General features: G+C 38.4%; 1 long non-coding RNA gene across 2 annotated transcripts in view; it reads left to right on the top strand.

The window, feature by feature from the left end:
- Positions 1–9,531, top strand: part of LOC308192871 — a 79,509-nt gene extending 69,978 nt beyond the window's left edge. The window contains exons 4-6 of one of the 2 annotated variants that reach the window (XR_013949174.1): positions 4,396–4,531; positions 4,710–6,104; positions 6,604–9,531. This is a non-coding gene — a long non-coding RNA (uncharacterized lncRNA). Of the gene's footprint in view, positions 1–4,395; positions 6,105–6,603 lie in introns of both variants that reach the window. The other variant, XR_013949175.1, reaches the window with a different exon arrangement.
- The last annotated feature ends 2,647 nt before the right edge of the window (positions 9,532–12,178 follow it).

The following is a 12,178-nucleotide window of genomic DNA, read 5'->3' as shown; positions in this document are numbered from 1 at the left end:
AATGTATAAGACTAGTTATCCAACCGAAGAAGCCCACAGACTAATTTACAGTCTTTAGCTTTCATGATGCACATCCGGGACGCAGACAATCCTGGACTGCAGTTAAAGCTGTGAGTGCTCAGTAATGTTACAGACCTAGCCCTTCCACAAAGCCTCGCTACCAGGATAGCACTGAGCATAGCCTCCACTAAGGTATTAAACAAGGTATTAACCAAGGTAGGAATCCCGTATGAGATTATAAAGGTGAACATGCAATCAAAGTTCATACTAAAATACATTTATACAAGGATCAAATCAAGGCATGTGCTGTCTAGTTTTGGGATTTCCTAGTTTTTGCATACTTAAACATGGAGCTAATATTAATTTACATTAATTTATAGTAATATTTATAGAGTAATATTAATTTAAGGCTTTTAAAATTATTGTCTCCAGTAGTCTTTTTTTTTTTTTTTTTAAGAATTGTATTTAATTTGTCTTACCCAGCATTGCTGACCATTCTCATGTAAATAGGTACACTAGTTTTGTATTTGTGGTTTTTGAAGAGATCTGTAGCTTATGTTTTAGTATTCTCCTTCCAAGGAAGAACTAGGGAAGTCTTCTGTCACCCCACAGTCCTATACCCTCTTACACACCCACTGGTCTTGTTCCCTGCATATTTCCTCCACTCAGTGCTTTCTAATACAGTCAAGGAGCTTATTCCTCAGGGTGAGATCAGGATGAGCAGTGAGAGCATAGAAAAGACACGATAGGATTTTTCTCACCTAGTGCTTGCTGTCTAAAATTTAGATCTCTAAAACTGAATCATGAACTGAAGCATCATTTGGCAGTAGATAGGGAGAAATGTTGTCCTTCAGGGTGGATGTGTCTGAGTTTTGAGATAAAATAAAAGGAGGGTGAGGCCTGTGATTCACTCCTGCTGCTTTCAGTTTATCAAATACATCACTTTTTTACCCATGAGGCACAAGACACTGCCTGCTTCAGGGTGGGTTTACTGCCTAACACATTTAGGCCCAGATTCTTTCATCTTGGCCCACTATTACTTTCCGTTACTCTATATTGATGAGATTATGTGATTTTGTCATTTTTGCTCATACTTATTGCTGTGACTGTGTGCATATGAAATGAAAACTACAAACATTCCTGAAAAGAGTCACCATTTAAGCCTTTCCAGCACTGACATTTCACTATCAGTTCTATTGCTCATTTTTATTCAATAACTACACTGAAATTGAATGTGCTAGAGTTTGACACTATACAAATAAATGCCACAGAGAGATGTACATCTGGTTTCAATAACAACAGCAATAATTTCCAATATTTGTTTTCATACCGAAGGACCAGAGTCCAACAGCATTACTAGTGAGAAGAGCACTGAAAGTGAGAAGGGCATATAATTTATTACACATACAAAAACTATGTTAAAAGAACATTATTAAGGTTGTAAAGTCAAACACTTGAGACTTAGGAAATGCCAGAATTAAGGTGGTCTGTGCAACTTTAATTTGACCTCGTGAATGTACGCCTCAAGACAGTCTTTAGTTACATGAACGTATGTGATTTCTCACTAAGACACCCACCTCAGTCAGTGCACAGAAAGTGTAAGTGGCCCATTTGAGCACTGCTATGCAATACTTATTTTTCTTCCCATGTCTGGCATGTGATGCTTTTACTCTGCACTTTACAGTCCTTGCTCTGAAGAAATGACTATTAGCTTCCTCCCCAGTGGTTCCTCTTGCTCATCACTGCTGCAGCCAAGCACTTTGTAGCATAATTTTTACAGAAATCAGTGCTTGTGTTAGTGAGTGTGAAGTCCCACATGAAAGAGCGGATGCTGAGGGCCTAAGGCTCACATTGCAGTGGTTTGCTGCATCCCAACAGCATATTTTGAACACCCATGAGCGGTTGGAGGGCATCAGGTGGGGGTGCCAGCAGAACAACTCCCAACTATTTTGCAACTATTGCACCCAAAGAAATCCTATCTGTGCCCCAGCAGGGCTCAGGAATGCAAACTGGAGTATGGTGAGTGGGGGCAACAGGAAGGTTAGCTTCAAAAACGCACCACACATTGGACTTACAAGGTTATGGTAGGCATATCCTGCAACAAGACCATCTGTTTTACAGATGGAGAAACCACACACATGGAGGTTAAAGCAAAAACCATCCACTAATTTTGGGTGCTGAATGTGAGATACCATGGGTGTAGAATCTTCTGACTTCCCACTTCCAGCAGTCCCTGCTCAAATCCCCTTTCTGACAACTCCTTGTTACACTCACAGACACTGATATTCTCCTTTTTGAGCATTTCTTCCCCGTTGTAATTCAAGTTGACCCCTCAATGCACACTGGAATCAGTAAGTCAGATAATCTGCTTCTATATTAGAAAACTACACAGAGCCAGGGCAAGGGTCACAGCACAGCTTGCTTCCACATGGCTTAATTTTCTCCCTCCCTCCTACCATCCCCAGAAAGCCTCACCCATTCTGCTTACTGGGTACATACCTGCGCCCATGCTGTCCTCCAGGCTCTAACTGGGCAGGTACTCTTGATGGGACTATTTTCTCATCTTTGGCCTGGTTAATCGTGCAATTTCCATAGAACAGGGACTATAACTCTGTTTTCCTCCCTTACCAACATCACATTTCCCATATGGGGAGTATGAGCTCATGTTTTTTTCCATGTCCACAGAGCCTGAAATAAATCCAGCTGTATATAGCCAGGAAATTCCAGCACTTGGTATTTCCATTTCCTTAAAACATTCTATTTATTTTATCTGCGTTTAATTTCAGCTGGAGGATAGGGCTGACAAGTTGCTGATCTGTAAACTTTGCTTGGTTTCATCCCCAGAGCACCATGAACTTTCTGTATGGAGGACTGGTGCACACTCATAAATACCCATGCTGCAGGCACCTTCCTCATGACACGATGTGGGAATGTGGATTTTCTTGTCCAACCATCTGATGCAGATCCATCTGGCACCCATGAAAATAGAAAATTACTTTTTTTTTTTTTTTTCAGTCTTAATCAGCATATTTGCTCCCACATTGCCCCAGAACAGTAGCACATCTGATATTGCTTTGAGTTTGGACTTGACATCAACCAATCAGTCAAATTTTCCAAATGTCCAATATGAGGTATGTTGATGTTTAACAGGCGGTCACAACCACCTATCCCAAACCAAAAAACAAGTAGCTCATCTTATTAAATTACATTGCTTGAGCTGTATTGAACTGCTTTTTTAATCATAAAGCCAAAATAATTGCTAATAGGAGACTGTTAGAAACACTTTCTTGTCCTGAACATGATGGAAGATGTTCAAGTAAATGAAAATCTTGTTAGTGTATGAACCACAGCCATAAACCACTACTATACACATTTTTCATAGTGGATCATCATGCCATATGGGTTTTTAATAAAATATATGACCCAGTTCAAACCTTGGCTATCGCTGTTATCTGTCATTTGTTATAAAGACACCAGACATGTTTGATTTCCCTAGTTAGATTAAATCTGTTTGTCTTTAGGTTATTGCTTCTTGAGAATGACATCTACCATACTCCTGATTAGTTTTAATTATCTTTCTTGCTTTCTCTATCTCAATAAGCATTTTTTTCCAGGTGTTTTGATATTATTATTTTTTGATGGCAAAGTATCTTGCTTAGAGCATGTTTATTGAAAGTTGCCATTTAAGAGCTAATTATAGTGCAGATAGTATTTTTCTTCAAGGCAAATGGACTTAACAAATTTCATTTTTTTAAAAATTTTTTAATTTTTTTTTTTGCAAAAATAAATAATTAACAGCTATTTTGAGTACCATACTCTGTATATGTGTGAGAGCTTGGTGAATGAATGTTAAGGTTCATGACCCTATTTTGGTATCCCTTACATAAGAAAAGACCCTTAGCTACTTTAGAAGGAAAGATTGCATATAGGGTGACAGTAACAAGGAAGTAACAGATTATTCTGAACTATTTTGTGAGATCCATATATATGGAAGAGCCTGAATAAAAGTTTAAAAAATTGGGCTAGTTCCCAATCTGAAGAGAATCTGTGTGGTGCAATTGACTTAGTCAGAATTTATTAAGATTTTCTTCAGGAAATATGCCCCAGATGGTATTGTTTCCTCATGTTGTTCTCTCTTATTTGTTTGCTCATTTTCCAGCTGATTCTACTGATTGGCCTTTCCAAGCAGGCAGACCTGGTAGAAACCAGACAGGAGAAAAAGCATTACGTTAACACCCCAGCTGACAGCACCTGACATTATTCCATAGGTTAAGATGAAGGCATATGGCAAATGTAGACCACTAACACGGCGATTAGAGAATTGTTAACATCTTGTTTTCTGGTAGTTTTCTCTAAGCTTTAGTTCTTTTTTTTTTTTTTTTTTTTTCATTATAGGAAAATAATCCTTCTTTTGCTGCCCAGACCACTTCATAAAGAAGATACAGATCTTCCCCTTGTCTGCTATTCAGCACATCTTCAGCAGCTGAAGGAGGTCTTGGTGCCACGTAAGCAAAGAGCAGGAAGGCTCATGGTGAGAGCCTTCTGGAGTTTTAAATGCCAAAGTATTTTTATGCAAAACAAAATTGTTACCTCATACTATGGGTTTAATGTCTGCTATTTTCAACTTTCTCTATTTCATTAAAATAAAATAAATGTCCCTGTTTATTGTTATTATTTTTTTGGCCTGTCTGTTTTTAATTTTCTCATAGATATCTGGAATGAGGAGGAACTGTTTCAGAAGACTTGAATAAAATATAGAAGCAAGAAAGAAACAATTTTTTATTTTTTTTTCATCACAGTTTTAGCATTTTAGTATTACGTTCAGGCAGCTTATTTGAGGTGCTCAGTTCTGATGTCATAACACCTTAAAAAGGAGGCATGCAGCCTTGACCAATGGTTCAGGATACTCCAGATTGATGTGTGAGCTCACTAGAGGGATAGACAGAGTGGGTTCAGAAGTGTAGCCCCAAAATATCTGTTAGAGTGCAGCCCATGGGGGTACCCTTGGCAGGTCACAAGTATCTCTCTGGATGGAGCTCATGACGTTGAACCAGTGCTGTGCATTGCGTGATTCCCGTAAAGTGGGATGGTGAATTTTGGGGAAGCACAGGCATTTGCCTGTTGAACTTACATTTTTTTGTATTTCTTTTTCTTTTCCTATGGAAAAAGCACAAGGTCCCTCCATGCCACATCACTATGTCATGAGAGAGCCTTGGCAGGAGCAAGGCACTAAATGACTTGGACAAGGCTGCCTTTATGCATTCGCAGGTGTCTAAGTTGAGGTATGCAGGGAATTTCATAGACCAGCAGCCTGGATCTTGTTTTCAGTCACATATCAAAATGTTTGCCATGCCTACTTAGCACATATCACACGAAAAACATGCCAAACATGGAAGCAGTGAAAGTATGAATAGGAGAATATCACCTTTTAAAACCCATTAATAAAGTTTTCAAAAATAAAAATAAGTGGAATTCATTACCCTAAAACGTAGCCTTTAATCTTTTCAAGGCTGGCATGAGCCCTAACCATAGCTTTTGGAGTAATTAAATGATCATATAATACTAAAATGTTTATGTGGGCTTTCACAACTAAATTTTAGACCTGTTGGGCTTTTCAGTATGATCTAATGGCTGGTGCACAGAAGCTGTTGTTAGGACTCCCAGGCTCTGTTTCTCCTTTCTGCCAAGATTTACAGCTAATGAGATGCTATTTTCTGCGCTGCCTGGCTAGTGCAAAACTGTATTTGTTAGGGGTTGTTTTTATGAGCTAAGATTTACAGTTTCTAACGATCACATGCAAAGTAAACCTTTTATTTACTTAACCGCCATGGAAAACTGTATGTAACAAAATCATCATATAATTCTTGCTGCAGAAACACAGCTGTTTTACAGCCACTGTGATTTTTTTTAGACTTATACAAAGAACCAAATCTTGTCACCTTTGCTTTGTGGAGTGGAATCTTTGCAAGCAGTCCTGTAGAGATGAGTTTTCAGTTTCATGAATAATTTCCTGAGACTTTGGTGGAACAGAAGTCTGAAAACTGAAAAAAGTGGAATGAACAACATTTTCAATGCCAAGGAGAAAAGTGGTCTATTCTGTTCAGGTATGTGGAACTCATTCTGGCTACTCAAGGAGAGAATTACTATTCAAACTTTGGTTATCAGAATCTGGCCCAGAGTAAACAAACTTTTTCATGGCAAAGCCATAAAATCTCCATAATATTCCCAAATTTGAACAATTTACAGTAACTCTGAAGTCATTGATTGTTCAGAGAAGGACTTAGTGTTGTTTATGAAGTTCAATGATAATTCTGGGAATTAACTTCCTTTTACTTTACACTTGTATGTGTCAGTATGTCCATGGCTTGCTGTTCAGAATGTTATGCAATGATTTCAGGTCACATATATTTGAGATGCGATGCTTGTTATATTATTATTTTAACAAGGTTTAGCATAAGTGAATGTATAATATTTCAGTAAACTTCTTAACCTGCTTAAGCTGAAATGAAACTTTTTTTTTTTTTAATTAATAGATTAAATTTTTGATTTCTGCAGTCAGCTGTTTTCTCTTGTGGTCTCAGCTCTAAGATAATGCATGCTTAGATGTTTTGCAGGTCTCTTCAAGCTGACCAAACAGTAAGAAAGGGACAGAAAGCCTCTCTCAGACACAGTTCTTCTGACACCAGATTGATACAGCCATAATATATTAATATCCAGGATAACAACACTGTATCATCAGTGCCATCAGTGCAATAACCGACGATTGTGCTACACCAATACAGACATGAGTATTTTTATTCCAAGGTTCAATCCTCATAGTCTTTTGTTTCTTTAGATTGACTTAAGCATATCTACAGTACTTGTGGTTTTCCATTCTTGTGGATTGTGTGTAGGAAGAAAGTAATTTTCTGGACCTGTATCTTCTGCCACTACTGCATTTTGACTTACAATGCTATCACACTATCCTTAATGTAAATACCTATAGTAAGGATTAAGAAGAGCCCTTTGTTTATCTATCTATCTATCTATTTATTTATTTATTTATTTATTTATTTATTATTTATTATATGGGTTTGAAAGACCATTGTTTGGATTTGGGCATATCCCACACAGCTGCAGCCACTCTAACCAAGGGAGGAGGACGTCCACCAGGTACAGTGTATAGGTGGCCAGCTTTTCTTGATGTGCAAAGAACAGTCAGGTGGACATGTATAAGGACATCACAGTTGTGTGTTGCATTTTATGAATGGCTGGGCTGGTTATTTAAGACCCTAAAAGGACAGTGACAGAATTTTCTGAACTTCTACGAGGGAGAATAAGACAAAAGTGTATGTCCAGCAAATTGGAGCCATAGAAGAAGCACAAAGGACCAGAGTGATGCAAATATTGGAACTACTAGATATTCTGCTGGTCATTCTTTAGAGAAATAAACAAACAACAACAAATGTAAGCTCATCAAAATGTATAAAAATAGGACATACTTTGTGCTATATCTGGATTTGTGTGTTTATGTCTTTCTACAATCTAATTCAACAACTCCTTCTAACCAAGACAAATGTTTGCTCATTGATGTTGAGAAGACAGCTTGTTTGAAGAAGGTTTATACAATAAGTGAAATTTAGAGTAGTAGTTCATGAGGCTAATAACAAATAAGCAAACAAACTAATAAAACTACTTTAGGCAGCTGTTATCCAATTGTAATTTATACAAATGTTGAAAAATTCCCTCTATCCAAAACCTTTACTCAGGACTGATTTGAGGTGTATTTGATTTACAGTCACAGAATTCACTACAGTGTAGTGCAGTGATTTCTGAACTGGCTTTAAGCTAGGTAGTCTAGGCATACAATCAGTCAACCCCCATATCATGGAGCTGAGACAAGAAGTTGATTCAAGAGTATGTTGTGTATCTGGACTTAATACAGAAGTCATGTCTTTGATTGCTCTGTAGTCACTGCCTTAACAGGTTGGCCATCATTTATACTAAAATCATCCATATTTGTCCATTAGTAGAACAGGGCATTAGTATAGCCTCCATGTTAAGGAGACCTGGACTCTAAGAGAGGAAGCCGGGAATTCCTGCTAAGATTATCATGGATAGGTTCAAAATTCCAACAAATGCTGCTCTTGAGAGGGCACTCTATGAATAAAATAAACTACCATAATTATACTGTTAAATGCTCATAGGCATTTGGGCTGATGGGACATTTTCTCCCTAACACAGCTTGCTGAATAGGAAAACAGAGTTGTTACATAGGAAATTCAAGCAAGAGGGAAAGCTAACATGCAGAATGAGGACAGGAGTTTTGATATAAAATTCATGGACTGCAAATGAAAGCACTCAAATAACAATAAAAAAGAGCAGGTTTGCTGGACAGTGAAGAAGGGGCAGAATATGCACTCATGAATGTGGATTACGATTCAGCATCTGGGTCTAAGTCTTTGCAGACATGGAAAAAATGTTGGATCAGTGACCATCCATTTCCAGACGGCAAGTGAAATGTGTATTTAGATAGCATGACACCCCAGTCCTGGAGCATATATCACATGGAGTCAGGCCCACCGGGGCTTTTGGAAAGAAATGGAGATCATATGAAAAAGTCAGAGTCATCATTAAAACTCAGGGCATGTTACAACCCTGCCAGTTCTCAAGACACTACCACCTGAGAGGAGGAGGAAAATAAGTGCATGGGGAATCTGGAGTTCAACTACTTTGTGCTGCTGACTTGGTGATATTTCTGGATTATTTGTAGAATTACAACAGATTAATATTTATAGAGCTTAGAGCAAAGATGCTGGAGAACCCAGCAGCAAAGTCCTCACTAATGACACTGGCAAGCTCTGTCTGTTTAGGCTAGATCATAGTTTGATTTCCATTTTTTTGTTTGCTTGTTTGTTTTTGTTTTTCTTTTTCCTTTCTCTAACAATTATAGGAGTACCTTCTAATTAGAAGATAGCTAGTTGTGATCTAAGTGAGTTTCCAAAGACACACAGGAATAGTAGATTTGAGAAGTGCAGAGAGCCATTGTTCATTTCAGGAAAATGTTAACCTGAGGTCTGATTAAGGAAAATTAATGACTAACAGTGGTGCTTTGGTCTTGCAGGAGAAGTTTACAAAACTGGGTGAAGTATGATCAATGTATGATTAATTTTCCCCTTCTCTCTAATGTGAACAGAGCAACCCTCATACAGGGGAAGTTAGAAACGCCTTCCTTAAAACACACTTTCGCACTGAAACCGATGGTGGTGGTGCATTTTCAAAAAGGCTGGTGTGGTCAGTGGCGTGATTTTCTGAATGAGCTATGAAGCTAGGTGCCTTACAGTCAAGTGCATCCTTTGTGTATCTCGCTTCCATGTTCCCCAGGGAGGTGCCTGATGCAAGGTCCTTGCTGGCTGTGTGCCCACGCCAAACCCTACACGCTGCAAGTAAATAATAGTGTTTTTTCTGCACGTAGGGAGCGAGGAAAGACGGTTGTGTGGCTGGCCCAAAAGGGAGCCTCATTCTGTTCCTGGGGCCGCATTTGGTGGCTGAATAGCGGGAGGTGGGGGGAGGGGGGGGGGGGAGGGGAAGGGAAAGAGGGAGGGAAGGGGGGTGAGAGGGGAAAAGAAGACTTCTGTGCCACTTTTGTCTCTGCAAGTGTCGGTCCCAGATAATGTGCCGCTTCTTTTGAATTGTAAAGATACAGCAGTGGCTATAGATCCTCCTTGCTTTCCATAGCCACCTCTTCTGGATGAAAATCCTCTCTCACCGTACCTCAGAAGGTAATCTAGCAAGCTTTTGAAATTATAGTGCATTGTGCCACTTTGGAAATCTATGACAACGATGCACGTTTTCCAAACCTGCTCTGCACACCAAGCACAGTCAAAAATATTTTTGCCTTCCTGCTTGCACGAATTGAGCTTTTGAGTGTACCCAGGAATTCTGCCCCTCCCCCTGGCTTTATGGATGTGGGATTTCACTTGCAGCAAAGGCTCATCCTCTGCATGGGATCCTCTGTCACGTTTCCTCTCTGTGCCAATCCATCCCCCATGGAGAGAGTTTATAGCAACCAACAATGAACAGAGAGGATTGAAGCAGATGCAAATAAAGGGCTAGTGAACATTTTTAGCTCAAAAGAATGAACCATGTTCGCTTGGTTTCTAAGCAGGCTGAATTGCAGAGTCTAGTTGGTATATACATATTGCTCATTGTGCAACAGATTCTGACTAATTCCCATCTTCTTGACCATCACTAATAACATTAAAATTAATTAACATGATTTAATTGCCAAAACTAATAACTTCATCTACAAATAATGCTAGGTGCTTCTTGCTGCTCCTTTTGAGTTATTCCGATGTTCTTAATGATAGTGTGTGTCAGATATTTCAGACATGTTATATTTTGTAGTTCATAGATGTACAGATGATTTTAATATATCCGATATAGTGACACTGTCCATACACTATATACGATAATATGTATATTAAGGGGTTTGTTATAGTCTCACATTATACTTTCATTCTGTATGAAGATGTGTAATTTATTCACACAATATCTAAACACGTGTGCAGAAGCGAATGTGCATATATCATTTATGTCTCACATAGAAATGAGTATGCACCAATGTGATTTAAGTATGAATGGATACATATGCAAAGATTTTTGAATATTCTATTAGCAACAATGTTTTGTTATTGATCACATCACACATCTGAAACACTTATTCAGCATAAAATGTCTGCTTTCTGCAGAAGCTGCCATCTTTTTTTTTTCTTTTTTTCTTTTTCTTTTTTTCCCCCCCCTTCGTTCTTCAAATCCTCTGACCTCCCTTGGGAAGGCTTTTATGCATGTTCAGTATGCTCACACAACTATTTCTACCAGCACTGTTACCATAGAAACCAAGTGATTTTTTTTCCCCTCCTCCCCTGTCAGGGTTTGGACCTAGTGCCAGACCTCTTTACTGTTAGCAATAATATTTTTTCAATATTTGGACAGATCCTTTAGAAAAAATAAAACTTGTTTACATTTTCAAAATGTGGTATTTTATTTTGGGTTACAAATTTTCAGGTATTAACATCAACCAATTGATTTACATATTTCTAGGAGCTAGTCAGCTCTTTCTTTTGCAACATTTAGACCATGACATTTTGTAAGGACGATGCCAGAATTAGTTATTAATTGTAGGCTTCAACTCAGAACATGATGAAGTGATTTATTTAGCAGGTCAGTGGACTGTGGCTCACATTTTAATTTTTTTTTAGTACTCGTTTTCACATGTTTCTTTAGTATACACAGAAATGGCTTGATCATGCCTAATCAACAAAGAGAGATGTGTAATTAATTACTATATAATTTACAAGTTATTGATTGGCATAATGTGTAGTGCTCACATTAACAGCTTCCTCATATAAATTTTTAAGTACTTTGATTCTCTGACTACATATCATATTGATTTTTTAAATGAGTCTACGCTCGGTTAGATACACAACATTATAACTGTTCTATTTGGGCTGAATAAATTATTTCAATTAATATGACAGAAAACACAGCTTTTCATTGAATCATTTGAAATATTTTAAGTGTAATTTAATTTAAACAAAACACACATACACATTATGTCATATCTACGCTACAACTCAAATGTCTGATAGCTTTTAGCCACTGCCTGCCTCAGTTGATGTGCAGTATTATACTGAAATAACATATTTTCCAGAAATTCTGTCTGCTGATAACATACACTGTATATTTTGGGTGAAAATATCATATTGTACCAGCAAAATGTGGCAGGAGAGAGACCTGAGATGATTTGAAATTGCATTTTTTCTTGATGTTAGGCAAGCACTGGCCTTGCAGACTCACATCCAAAACAACTGACTTTCCTGTAACATAATTATTAGCAGTAGGGCCACCAGAGTGAGCTTTGGTCTTCTTCTTTCCCTGCAATATCTGTTCAGTGTGAGAGGTAATTATAATCATGGAGAGATGAAAATGAGTCATAGCATGCTTTAGTGTGTTTCGCGTGCAGTTTTTCTTCAGTGACAGAAGAGGGAGCAGTCCTTCCTTCTCACCGTCTGAACGCTATATTTGGCCCCCATCCCCCCTGCCTATGCCCCTCTTGCCAAATGCAAACCTGCTCTACCATAATCCGGACGTGGACGGGTTTTACCGTGGGGGCAAGCAGCACCGCAGTTTGGGGCGG

This window comes from Anser brachyrhynchus, assembly GCF_964034855.1.
Source record: "Anser brachyrhynchus genome assembly, chromosome: 3".
Lineage (NCBI taxonomy): Eukaryota > Metazoa > Chordata > Aves > Anseriformes > Anatidae > Anser > Anser brachyrhynchus.
This window is presented reverse-complemented; position numbering and strand designations above follow the sequence as displayed.